Genomic DNA, 15,037 nt, shown 5'->3' on the forward strand with positions numbered 1-15,037 from the left:
AAAGGGAAACAAACACAACACAGTGATACAGAAAAGTAAAAAAAAAAAAAAAAAAATGTACAGCCTTTAAATATCCTTTATAAATGCCTTACAAGGCACAGATAGTCCTCACTTTAGATGAGCTAACAAAACTAGTTAACTGACCACTACTAACTGCTTTATAACTACCTGAATTAACCATGAATTACAGTAGAAATACATGTTAATAAAGCATTTATTAACACACTAAGTAACTAGTACTATATGTCTGAATAATAATATGAATTTAAACAGTTTATTAATCATTTACTTGCACTTTCTAAGTGATCTTATGAACCACTGACAACTCCTAAATAACCGGTTTGTAAATAATGCAATACTTCATTTAGAAATGATAAATTGATCATAAATAAAGTATGAAAATACAATTATAAAACACATTATAGATATGCTTATAAATCAAGAACAAAGCATTTATAACTGTATTTATAAACTGCTTATTAATGTCTATAATGCTTTATAAATGATGAATTAACTGTTTACTATGCTTAACTAATGATTAATAGCGTGCAGTTATTATAAAGTGTTACCAACATTTCTTTTAAAGTACATTTGGTAACACTTTATTTTACAGTGTCCTGGTTACACATCTCATGTCCTGGTTACACATCTCACATGCACTTACTATATTAATAACAGTAAATGATGCATAATTACAAGCAACTAACCCTAAACTAAACTAGGTTCCACTTTATTTCGATAGTCCACTTTAGACATTCTACTAACTATAAGTAACTTTGCAACTACGTCAACTAACTCTCATTAGAGTATTAGTAGTTCAAGTTCAAGTTAATTTATATAGCACATTTACACCAGCCACTAGGCTGACCAAAGTGCTTTACAGAACGTCTCAGTTATGTATGTAACCCTCGTTCCCTGAAGGAGCCACCCCACCGCGTGTGTATAAAAGGAGCCACGAGTGGAATCTCGCATTATGTTACCAGCTGAGGAGCCGAGATTGTGTGCCCCGGCCATTTCAGCGGTACAGCGGTAGTGGCAGGCGGACATAACGTCTCCATTCCCTCCTTCAGGAAACGAGGGTTACATACGTAACCAAGACGTTCCTTTTCAGTCAGTCACTACGAGTTACATCAGTGACTGACAAAATGAGAGTCCCAATCTAATCTCGTCACTGCGGCTGACTTCCAGTGTCCTGTGCAAGCCACAGCTCCCTGTCGTGAGGCTAGCACGAGCGAAGGGCCAGGCTTACGCAAGAATACCAAGGTACACTGGGTAGCATATCCCAGATGGAATATGTAACACAGCGCCTACCCACAGGGAGGACTTAGAATACACATATGACCCAAGGACGGGATGCATATGGAGAGCTCAGAGGTATCCAGCCCACAGGGTGGAATGTTTCAACCTCGAGATAGCAAGAGAGGTCTTGTCGAGGGAAAGACACGTGCTCGGAGGAGACTTACCGTGGAAATACACACGTTGCCCAAGCAGGGAACCATGCACATGGAGGCACCTAGCCAATCACGAGTGCTGATCAACCGGGTATGCACTCTGGTGACGGCATCAACAGTGCAGGAGGAACTTGGGGTCTATGGAGATCTCATCTGAGTAAAAGCACACATATCCAATAAGAGTTAGCCGGCACGTATTCCAGGCACGTTTCGTCAACGGAAAATGCCTGCAGGTCCCCTACCCTCTTGATGGAGGCCAAAGCAACCAGGAGCGTCGTCTTCAAAGAGAGGTACTTAAGCTCAGCTGAGTGCAATGGCTCGAAGGGAGTTCTCTGCAGTGCAGATAGAACCACTGTGAGGTCCCAAGAGGGCATATGTAGGGGGCGGGGAGGATTTAACCTCCTCGGTATGGAAGGAGGATTTAACCTCCTCGGTTCCTCTAAGGAACCTGAGACCAGGTCATGCTGTCCTACCGTATTTGACTCCACAAGGTCGTGGTGCGCAGAGATCGTAGCCACATAAACCTTCAGGGTGGAAGGAGACAGCCTTCGTTACAACCCTTCTTGGAGGAATGAGAGCACAGACCTGATTGGGCATTTTGGGAATTGAGTCTCCATTCCCCGGGATATAGCCGTAGTCGTGAGAGCTCGTCGGCTGCACGATTCAGCTCTCCCGGGATGTGAATGGCCCGAAGCGACCTCAGATGCTTCTGACTCCATAAAAGGAGATGGGTTGCGAGTTGCAACATACGGCGGGAGCGCAGACCACCCTGATGGTTGTTGTACCCTACTGGTTGTTGTACCCTACTTTCGCCGTGTTGTCTGAACGGACCAGTACGTGCTTGCCCTTCAGCAACGTCCGAAAACAGTGCAGAGCTAAACGTACGGCCAGCAACTCGAGGCAATTGACATGCCATAAGCTCTGGGGTCCTGTCCAGGAGCCCGCGGCAGCATGCCCATTGCACATGGCACCCCAGCCTGTGGTGGAGGCATCTGTTGACACAACAACATGCCTGGAAACTCGGTCTAAGAGCACTCCGGCCCGTAGAAAAGAGAGGTTTGACCATGGGGTGAAGGTTTGACGGCAGGCACGAGTTACTAGCACCCGGAGCGTGCCCTGTTGCCATGCCCATCTCGGGATTCGATCGCAAAGCCAGTGCTGAAGCGGTCTCATATGAAGCAACCCGAGCGGCGTGACTGCTGCTATGGATGCCATATACCCCAGGAGCCTCTGAAACAGTTTCAGTGGAACCGCATTCTTGCCCTCGAATTGACTGTGTGACTGTGCACAAATTCAGCAGTGCACGCTCGCTCGTAAGCTGCGCATACATGGCAACCGAGTCGATTTCCATACCGAGAAAAAGAGATCCTCTGCATGGGGGAGAGTTTGCTCTTTTCCCAGTTGACCCAAAGGCCCAGACGGGAGAGGTGGGAGGGGCGGGAGCCACAGGAGGGCTGTGAGTGACATGGCATCATCCGCCGGAGCCCCGATTGAAACACTGAGTCCCAAGAATGTGCTTGATAGCCTATATATATATAATATATATAGAAGTTCAGTGGATACTTGAGGGAATTCCACTGCTTCCACAGATCCGACATTAACTGTGTGCACCGAATAGATTCATTACATATAAGTGTAAAGCTTGTCTGTCAGAACTGATTATGTTTTTAAATAACCCTTAAACACATTAAGAAGTATGACAAACTGGATTTCTTTTATGCAAGAAAAGTTTATACTCTAAAAAATGTGATAATGAATTTTGAATTATTTCTCTAAGGCATTCTCATGATAAAATTATTCCTAACACTGTGGGGGATGTCGTCCTTAATGGATTCCCCCAGCAAACTTTAGCAGTGTATCCTAATGGCACTGTGATAGTACCCATGTCATTAAATGGCATACAATTATGCAAATGTATGAATGGCTTCACGCATACATTCAGAAACAGACTGGTTGGCCTGCTTATTCAGATTTTCAGAACAGAAACTCAGGCATCTTCATCTTACCACAGAGAGCCCACACATGGGCAAATTAGGCCTTTTATGAGGATGTTCTGTCAGAGACTGCAACTGGAACTGATGCAAATGTCTGCAAAAAGAAAAAAGGAAAAGGGGAAATACTGGAGCAGAGAGATTCATATCACACCCACTGTAAAACTGAGATCTATGTCAGGGGCAGGCAAGAGGGACTCTTGAAGTGTTGAGGAAACCAGTGGAAAATCATTTTCCTTAGAATGGGAATCGCTGCGCCCATCAATATGATTTACTTTGTTCTCGCTGAGGAGTCAATTACGTAAAGCTCAGACATCACTGTGTTTGTGCAAATCAGATGACTAGCCCTGATCTGCTTATAGAAACAATATACTAGTCATGCTTTGATTCAGTTGTGTCACTTTAACATGATTATAATACATTATTTGTTGCTTTTGAGGTGGGATACATGTAAGGTTAAAGGAATAGTTCACTTAAAAATTTAAATGCTGTCATCATTTACACACTCTCAAGTTGTTTCAAACCTGTATGAATTTATTTATTCTGCTGAACACAAAGGAAGATATTTTGAAGAATGTCAGTAACCAGACAAATTGTGTACCCCACTGACTTCCATAGTAGGAAAAAATACTATGGAAGTCAATGGGGTCCATCAACTGTTTGGTTACCGACATTCTTCAAAATATCTTTTGTGTTCAGCAGAAGAAAGAAATTCATACAGGTTTGAAACAAATTGAGGGTGTGTAAATGATGACATAATTTAAAATTTTAAGTGAACTATTCTTTTAAGGACAGGTTTGATGGTATGGGTTGGTTTACAGGTGGGGAAGGTCAACAGTGCAATTATAGATGTAATTACAGAAATTAATTACAGATGTAATACTATAATAATTTAAATAAAAGTACAATGTAAAAACATGTATGTCCCCAAATACACTGAATTAAACGATTGGTTTAAAAATAATAGTATTTAAAGACACTTAATATAAAATGGGACCAGCAATTGTAAAATCTCATTAAGAGTTGTAAGTACAAGTTATTGTTCGTTTTAATAAATATTCATGGTAACAGTACAACTTTAAAGTGCATCAACATTTATATCAACACCAACTTTGTACTAATGTATTCTTTTTGTTGACATAATCTATATTTTGTTAAAGGCATTTGTCATAACCCGGCTCAAAGGCCATGACAAATGCGAAGAGGACACGGAAAATTGCCAAAGATAAACATATTTATTATAACAACTTAAACAATAAACTAACAGTTAACAATATAGAGGGTGTTAATCAGTAACATCAGTGGTGTAAATGTGGATGAGTGACTAGAGTGACGTTTTGGTGTTGAGAAGCGATAACAAAACAAAATATAACAAAACAAGGGTGTGATGCTGCTGCTAGCAGGAGTGGAACCGAACCAGAGAAATCCATAGAGCCAGAGTATTTATCCTTCCCACAGCGTCTAGTGCAGGTGTTCCCAATCTGGCTCTAGCGCAGGTGCTGCCAATCTGGATTACGGGCACTGATACCTTCAGAGACAAAAGGAGACTGTAAACTGTCCAACACCACACAGTTAAACACCTAACCATGCATGACCGTCACACCCCCCCCCCCCTTAAAGTCGGTGTTCCCAAGGACCACCGGCCCAGCAGTAACACCTAACAAAACTACTCAATGTATCCAAATAACCTAAATTACATCAATATGACACAAAGAAGATACATGACCTCCGTCTCAGCCACTTCACCTGGAAACTTCCTCACTTATCCTCAGTAACCCTGATACCTGAAAAGCAGATTAAGAAAAATACATACAGAAGAAACAGATATATGACAGTACAAGAGACATCATCAACTTTGGAACTCATACTAATCCCCATCAATGCAGAGGAGCACGAGAAAGCGCATCTGCAATAATATTCTCTGACCCCTTTATGTATCTAATATCCAGGTTATAAGCCTGGAGAAACAATGACCACCGAGTCAATCTCTGGTTGGGACATCTGAGTGACCGCAAAAAAGTTAGCGGATTGTGGTCAGTATAAACCACAATTGGCTCTCCTGCTGCTACATAGACCTCAAAATGTTGTAAGGCCCAAATAAGTGACAACGCCTCCTTCTCAATGACAGAATAGTTACTTTGGTAACTGTTAAACTTTTTAGAGAAAAAACTGACTGGCCTCACCAAACCCTGGTCATCCCGCTGGAGCAAAACGGCACCTGCTCCCACCTGACTGGCATCCACTTGAAGCATAAAAGCTCGATCAAAACAAGGAGCTGCTAGGACGGGAGCAGAACACAACAACATTTTCACATTATCAAAGGCTTGTTGACAACAAGTCGACCAATCAAATTTCATCTTGGTCTTGAGCAGTTCGGTAAGGGGAAACACCACCGTGGAGAAGTTTTGGCAAAAACCTCTATAATAACCCACTAAACCCAGGAACCTCTGAAGTTCCTTTTTTGTGGTGGGTTGTGGATATTCTGCTATTGCCACGACTTTGGCCTGGACTGGAGCCACACGGCCCTGACCTACCACACGGCCAAGATATGTCACTGTGGCCATGGCAAAGCTACAAATAGCCAAATTGATGGTAAGGTGTGCTTCCACCAAACACTCAAACAATGAACGAATGCGCCTCTTGTGCTTTCCCAGAAAGCACACACTGAAGCATCAGAGCACAATCACCTTCAGGCCAGTTCCTGGCCTTAGCCAGACGGTCAAACAACAGAAAAAATGTATCTGGATCTTTTTCATTAAATTGTGGCAACAAGCGCAAGTTACTTATATCAAAACGGTCAGATGATCTAGACTGCTGCCTGTCATGAGCGTCACTTGACAATAAACCATCTCTGATCATTGACAACCGATCTCCTTCTAAATCTATTTTTGCCTTCTCTATGCTCTGGCGAATTCTCTCCACTTCCAGCTGCTTTTTAACATCCAATTCATGTTTCATTTTCTCATAGTCCAACTGCAACATCAACATCTCTTTCTGCTGCTCAAAAGTTAAACCATGTGTCGTTGGACTCTGAGGAAAATCTGCTTTAGGCTCCAACATAATTCCAGCTACCAGTAACTTAGATTTAATAGCGGATTTAATGGTTTCGTTAACACGTTTGTCTCCAACAATCTCAACTGAATAATGCTCAGCAATCTGAAGCAACTGCTCTTTTGTGCACTTATCCAGGGATTCCTGAGATGGAGCAGTAATAAATGCTTCGACTTCAGACATGTTAAATAGCCTACGCAACAAACCGAAAAAATAAATAAATAAATAAATAAATAAAAACACAGAAAAAATAAATAAATAAATGTACCTCACTTCGAGACCGGATAGACACTCGACGTTCAACTGTGTGCCCAAGAGGACTAATTCCCAACGTAGCTCGGAGTTTTCCCGCTATCTAAAACCAACATAATTAACTAAGCTCCCCCCTAGTCTTCATGTGGTTAGTTGTGGTGGGTATTTACGCACTAGAGACCGCTGGATCAGTAAGGCGACTGGTGAACCAGCAACCCCCCTGAAACCACGGACATGCTCCCAAGCAAAGCTTTTACCACGTTCACCACAACACTACCCCCCAACAGCTCAACGAACCCAAAGGGGAACGTCGCTACAACCTACCAGGGAAAACTCCACACCACCCCACAAAACTACCCACAGGCACAACGGAAAACGTCAACTGAATCAACTGATCACCGTACGAACCACCGGCAAACAACAAGTGCTTATTAAGCCAAACTACAGGTAAGAGACAGTACACACAAATAGCATGTAGCTTACCTACAAAGTTATCTTCAAATGCGTGTCCTTCCTGTTAATCCAAACAAAAGTTTACCAGTCCCGCACCAAACAATTGCGGTACCAACGAAGAAAAAAAACAAAACAAAAACGGACGAGCCCCCAATTTGTCATAACCCGGCTCAAAGGCCATGACAAATGCGAAGAGGACACGGAAAATTGCCAAAGATAAACATATTTATTATAACAACTTAAACAATAAACTAACAGTTAACAATATAGAGGGTGTTAATCAGTAACATCAGTGGTGTAAATGTGGATGAGTGACTAGAGTGACGTTTTGGTGTTGAGAAGCGATAACAAAACAAAATATAACAAAACAAGGGTGTGATGCTGCTGCTAGCAGGAGTGGAACCGAACCAGAGAAATCCATAGAGCCAGAGTATTTATCCTTCCCACAGCGTCTAGTGCAGGTGTTCCCAATCTGGCTCTAGCGCAGGTGCTGCCAATCTGGATTACGGGCACTGATACCTTCAGAGACAAAAGGAGACTGTAAACTGCCCAACACCACACAGTTAAACACCTAACCATGCATGACCGTCACACATATCTATGAATTGGTTATACTGTCATTTCTAACTGCGGTTAGTTATTTCTAAAAAGATTTAGTGGATTGCAATGTGCATAAAGCTTTCAAATGTCTATTTAATGCATATAAAGTGTCCATACAAATTATTTGTCATATTGTCTGAATGTCATTGCATTAAATAAAAAAAAAGATCAAAGATGCATCTTCAAACAAATGTAAAAATGCTTTTCTCAGAACTAACTTCTATTTTTGGTGTAATTTTTGCAGTGACATTTGAGCAACCGGTGTCAAGGTGATATTCGGGATATGCATATATATATATATATATATATATATATATATATATATATATATATATATATATATATATATATATATATATATATTGTAGTATGCAAAAAAGCATAGGATGATAATAATAGGATGACAGGATATACAGTAATAATAAAGCAGAATACCTGGATGACTTGTATCTGCTGAGATTCTGAAGTGGAAGCGGAAACAGTGGACACCTTTCTATCCCATGAGGCCTCAAGAGCTGTCAGATGTGAGAAATTGAAAACTAGAAAAAAGCTGTTCTACCAGAAAGACTCGGGAGATAAAATGATGTAACAAAAGCATATATTTATTAACAGCCCAGCAAGCAAGCATTTATAAAGTTCTTTGGCGTAAGCCCCGTCCGTAGCTCGCAATCCGAGGGTAGCGGAATCTGCATTTCCTGCCTGAAGACGAAGGCAGGGGCGCAGCCGACTCCCCGGGAGGATTGGAAAGGGACCATCCTGGTGGTGGTGGGGAGGATGGAGGGGAAGGGAACAGTCTGGTGGTGGTGGGGAGGATGAAGGTAATTATTTGCGTCAGCATTTGCAAACTCGGACATGTGTAAGTACCGATATATTTTATACTGCAAGTATTAGAACATGATTGGTTAGATGTGAAGGTAATAAGTGACGTAACGATTGAGTCTTCCGGGCAGAACTTACGCTAAAGCTTTCATAGAACTGTGAGCTGGGTGGATCTTTCTAATGCAAGTGCTGGAGATACAAGAACAGAGTAAAATTCATTTTTAAAGTTGTTAGTAAAGTTGTTAGAAAATTTTCAACACTTTGAATCGACTTTTTGAATTCTACTGGGTTCTTTTCGGACATGAGTGTTTGATTTCACACATTCCTTTTATCAGCTCACTGAAGAGAAAAGAAAGGTTAAAGTGTCTTTCTGAATAGCTGCTGCTGGGCCAGTACTGCTATTACTTGAAGAAGAAGAAAATAAGATGCTGTCTAGTTGAATGCACACTTTGAGCAGAACTGACTTGACATTAACAACAGAGAGCATGTAAATGTTTCTGCTGTTATTTGCTGGCATGCAGCATTTTATTTTTATCAGTAGCAAATTATTTGCTCTTCAGAAGCATCGCAAATCCAAAGGTCCATAAATTATATTTCACCTTTAACTAGTTGGTGCCTCATCTTTTAATTAAGGGAACATTTAAAAGAGATTCAAGACGAGCAGTCTTTGAGTCAACAGGAAACCCCCTCTCACAAACCATTTTAGATGTGTTATAGAAATAACACCTTCGAACAAGATGGCGCCGCGGATGGCTGCCTCGGTGTGGAGCTCTCCAGTTATTGTGTTGTTTTTGTTGGTTTGTTCTGCGTTTAGTCATTCTTTTCCTATCAGTTTCACCAAAGACGAACTACTGGACATTAGGAAACACACACCAGACAACTTTTCTACAGATTTTGATTACTCAGACGTTTTACTGGACATTCTCGTCGGAGGGGCAGCGGTGTTGTTCAAACGCGCGGTCAGACGCAAACGCGGGAAGCGCGCTGGCGCGCTGGTGAAACTCCGCGAGCGCGGCCTCCGCACTGCACTCCCTAGTATTCATCTTGCAAATCTCCGATCTCTTCCTAACAAAATGGACGAACTTCTTCTCCTCACCCGCACTAACAAGGATTTTTTAAACTCCGCTGCTCTGTGCTTCACTGAAACCTGGCTGAGTGAAGCCATACCGGACAACGCACTACATCTGCCGGGCTTTCAGCTGTTCCGAGCGGATCGCATCGCGGAACTAACGGGGAAAACGAGAGGTGGTGGATTGTGTTTCTACATTAACGAAAGTTGGTGTTCAGATGTAACAACACTGAAGAAGATGTGCTCTCCTAACTTAGAGGTGCATTTCATGAACTGTAAACCTTTCTACTCGCCACGGGAGTTTTCCTCATTCATTCTCGCGAATGTTTACATTCCTCCAGACGCGTGTGTGAGCGCGGCGATACAACAGCTGGCTGAACATATAGCTGAAATGGAACAAAGGTACCCAGACTCTCTTTTAATCATTCTTGGGGATTTTAACAAAGCAAATCTCTCCCGTGAACTGCCAAAATACAGACAGCATGTTACATGTCCTACCAGAGACAGTAATATATTGGACCACTGTTACACCACGATAAAGAATGCGTATCACTCCGTCCCACGGGCAGCTTTGGGGCTCTCTGATCACTGTTTGGTTCATCTTATACCGACCTACAGGCAGAAACTGAAATCAGCTAAACCTGTAATAAGGACTGTAAAAAGATGGACCAATGAAGCAGAGCAGGATCTACAGGCCTGCTTCGATTGCACTGATTGGACTGTTTTTGAAGCTGCAGCCACCGATCTGGATGAGCTCACAGATACTGTAACATCATATATCAGTTTCTGTGAGGATACATGCATTCCTACCAGGACATTCTTATCATTCACTAATGATAAACCATGGTTTACTGGGAAACTCAAACAGCTTCGTCATGCCAAAGAGGATGCTTACAGAAGTGGGGATAAAATCTTGTATAACCAGGCCAGAAACAGACTGACAAAGGAGATCAGAGTTGCTAAAAGAAGCTACTCTGAAAAGCTGAAAACCCAGTTTTCAGCCAACGACCCGGCATCAGTCTGGAGAGGCCTGAGGAACATCACCAACTACAAATCACCATCCCCCCCATCTGTGGAGAATCAACAACTGGCTGACACTCTCAATGCATTTTATTGCAGGTTTGAGAAGCCCAGACTCACACCTCACACCCGCTCTGATGTGCACTTCACACATCCACCATCACCTCCTGCAACCCCTCTCCTCCCCCCTTCTGCCATCCAACCTGAGCTTAAGGTCTGTGTGGAGGACGTGAGCCGAGTCTTCAAAAAACAGAAGACTAGGAAAGCTTCAGGCCCAGACGGCATCTCATCTGCTTGTCTAAAAGCCTGCGCTGACCAACTGGCCCCAGTCTTCACGCAGATCTTCAACAGATCATTGGAGCAGTGTAAAGTTCCCTGCTGCTTCAAACGCTCCACTATCATTCCGGTTCCCAAAAAAACTAAAATCACTGGACTTAATGACTACAGACCTGTCGCTCTCACGTCTGTGGTCATGAAGTCGTTTGAAAGACTGGTGCTGGCCTATCTGAAGGACATCACTGGACCCCTGCTGGATCCCTTTCAGTTTGCTTACAGAGCAAACAGGTCTGTGGATGATGCAGTCAACATGGGACTGCACTATATCCTGCAACATCTTGACAGACCTGGGACTTATGCACGGATCTTATTTGTGGACTTCAGTTCGGCCTTCAATACCATCATCCCTGATCTTCTCACAGCCAAACTGACTCAGCTCTCCATGCCATCCTCAATCTGTCAGTGGATCTCCAGCTTCCTGACAGACCGGCAGCAGCGAGTGAGACTGGGGAAGCTCACATCCAGGACCCTCACCATCAGCACTGGCGCCCCCCAAGGGTGCGTTATCTCCCCACTGCTCTTCTCCCTGTACACTAATGACTGCACTTCTAAAGACCCCTCTGTCAAGCTCCTGAAATTTGCAGACGACACCACCGTCATCGGTCTCATCCAAAATGGTGACGAGTCTGCTTACAGACTGGGGGTTGAACAGCTGGCTGTCTGGTGCAGCTATAACAACCTTGAGCTGAACACGCTCAAAACAGTGGAGATGATTGTGGACTTCAGGAGAAAATCCCCAGCACTCCCCCCTCTTACCATCATGAACAGCACTGTGGAAGCAGTGGAGTCATTCAGGTTCCTGGGCTCTACCATCTCTCAGGACCTGAAGTGGGCAAATCACATTGACTCCATTGTGAAAAAGGCCCAGCAGAGACTGTACTTCCTTCGCCAGCTGAAGAAGTTCAATCTGCCACAGGAGCTGCTGATCCAGTTCTACTCAGCTGTCATTGAGTCTGTTTTAAGCACTTCCATCACTGTCTGGTTTGGTTCAGCTACCAAATCGGACATCAGGAGACTACAACGGACAGTCCGGACAGCAGAGAGGATTATTGGTGCCCCCCTGCCAACCCTCCAGGACCTGTACTCTTCCAGAGTGAGGAAGAGAGCAGGTAAAATCATCACAGACTCCACTCACCCTGGACACCCCCTGTTTGAACTGTTACCGTCAGGACGGCGACACAGATCACTGGCCACAAGAACATCCAGGCACAGGAACAGTTTCTTTCCACAGGCCATTTCCCTTCTGAACACTTAACATGCCCCCCAATGCATATGCCTGTAAGTGCAATACTCCCACTGTCTAGTGCAATATTCTATTCTCTAAGTCAGGTGATATTTATATTTATATTATTCATACTACTCAAAATACTGTAAATATGTTCATAATCTGTAACATGCACTAGACTCCCACTGTCTAGTGTAATATTCTCTAACTCAGGTGATATTTATATTTATATTATAATTCATATTACTCAACATACTGTAAATATGTTCATAATCTGTAAATGTTTATTCAGACTAAACCCAACTGTGACCCCTTTTTTGACTTTTTATACTATTTTTATTTTTTATTTTTTTTATATATTTTATTCTTAGAATTTGTATTACTATGTTTCTTGTTGTATTTGTATTTGTATATGTGCACTGGAAGCTTCAGTACCAAGAAAAATTCCTTGTGGGTGCAAGCACACTTGGCAATAAAGCTCTTTCTGATTCTGATTCTGATTCTGAAATGTGAACTTTTGTATTTTTAATTTTTTTATTATTATTATTTTATTATTTTTATTATTTTTTGCCTTTCCTAGGCTCACAGTAATGCTTAGTCTGAAAAAAAAGACATTAATATCACACTTCAGTCTAATAAAGGGTTGTGTGTTCTTCTCTTGTAATTGGCCGACAGTCTTCTGAGGTATACGACCGCTAATTAGTCCTGTGCTTGTGTGCTGTTTCTGAGCTGTTGATAGTTGGTCGGTGTTCTTGAATAAGTGTGCTCTTACTCTAAACTACAGACAGCTAATCAAGTCTCCCTCAGGACTGCTTTCTCTAATGATAATTGCCATAAGACTCAGTGATGAAACGCATCACCACCTCACTGATCTGGAACCAGTGATGAAGTTTCTCTAACAACGTCTGCGATTACAATTTACGGTTGCAACAGCAATTTCTAGAACTTGTGTAACAGACCCTACATAAACTGCTATTGAGCTCTTAGATAAGAGTCACAATGGGCACTTTGCAATACAATCTCAATCTGCGATGACACAAAAGAGACCTCAATCACTTTTGTATGAGGTGCTGGAATACGGCGAAAAAGGTGGAAAGAAAAAACCCAGGTAATTTTGAGGCCTATCTTTGATGCCGAGGGAGAGATTGTCAAAGTACTATGGAAATTTAATATCCGGTTGATAAATCATTCCTCGCCTCTGGTGCTCAATCACAGTGGATGTGAAAGACAAAGGCAAGATGGTTTCCTTTCACTGTTCTGCTAATTTAGTGAAGCGGTAATGAATTTCATCTCATCACAAGTGCTAGAAATATCCCTCTCTCATTTTCACAGAATGTCTTATGCCAGGAGTTTCCAAACTTTTGATGTAAATGACCCCCAAATCTGATCTTTGCTTTGCCAGGGACACCCTTTCTAAATAACTGGATTTTACTGAAAGCTGAAGCAAATTAATTAAATACTATCTGAGAAAATGTTTATTTTCATTTCAGTTTAAATTTCAATATTCTTATGAATTGTAATTCATATGAATACATAATTTAATATTTAAAAAAATTATGCACATTTGTTTTGTATTTCTTACATATTAAAACTTTCAATCAATTATTATTTGATTATTAAATTCAAATTAATTAAATGTATTACATTTAAATGACTACATTAATTATGACTATTTTTACACACAACTTTGACAGCCAAAAATTACAATCAAAATATTTTTTTTTTTTTACAGTATACAGTTTATATATTTTTTATATAAAGACAAATATTGTTTTTAAAATTAAAATAACTGAATACTGTCATAGTAATCTCAAATAAATAAATACGTCAAATTAATTATTAAAAATTATTATATATTTATTTATTTTTAAAAGTATTTACTAATTTATTTACTATTATATATATATATATATATATATATATATATATATATATATATATATATATATTAATTTGATAAATGTATAAACCTGAAGAGAAACTTTAAAATCACATGTATTTTAGTCGACACACACACACACACAAACACATACACACAAACACACACACACACACGCCCACACACACACACAACGTTTTGTTCAATCATTTCTCTGTCTCTTAAATGTTCTGCAGTGTCCAGTTTGAAAACCCCTACAACAAAACCTGCATTAAAGTGCCTTTTCTACTCAAAAAAAAATAAAAAAAAATGTAATATTTAAAACATGAAAAGGAGGAAATCATGTTAAGCTGCACAGCCTGTTTTTAAACATTTACACAGAAATTCACTCCGAATCTCTAAATTACAGACTATTGTAATAAAAAATTTAATCATGAAATCAGTTCATTCAGTACTATGAATAGGACTAGTTTGTGGGATAAGAAAAGGTAGTTCTTAGAAAAAGAAGAAACTTGTAGGCTTATGTTTGAATACTCAGAGGAAATAACAGTGCAATTGTCTTTGGCAGGGATGATCCGTTTTATGTGTAAAGTACGATGTTGCAAAGCTTAGTCATTGACATGGATAATAGAGACACAATGAGTAATGGAAATATGTTATTTGTGTTCTACTTATGCTCTTATTTCATCCACACTTAACATGGTTGTGGACATAATGGATTGTTACAATAATAATAGCTTTTTCTCATAACATTTATTCACAAGTTATAAATATACGGTTCCAAAATGTGGGCTCAATAGGATTTTTTTTATGGTGTTGAAAAAAATAAAAGTATCTTATGCTCACCAAGGCTGCATTTATGAATGTCCGAACCTAGACTAGAAATGGCAC

The sequence above is a fragment of the Leuciscus leuciscus genome (genome assembly GCF_965113295.1).
Source record: "Leuciscus leuciscus genome assembly, chromosome: 8".
Taxonomy (NCBI): Eukaryota; Metazoa; Chordata; class Actinopteri; order Cypriniformes; family Leuciscidae; genus Leuciscus; species Leuciscus leuciscus.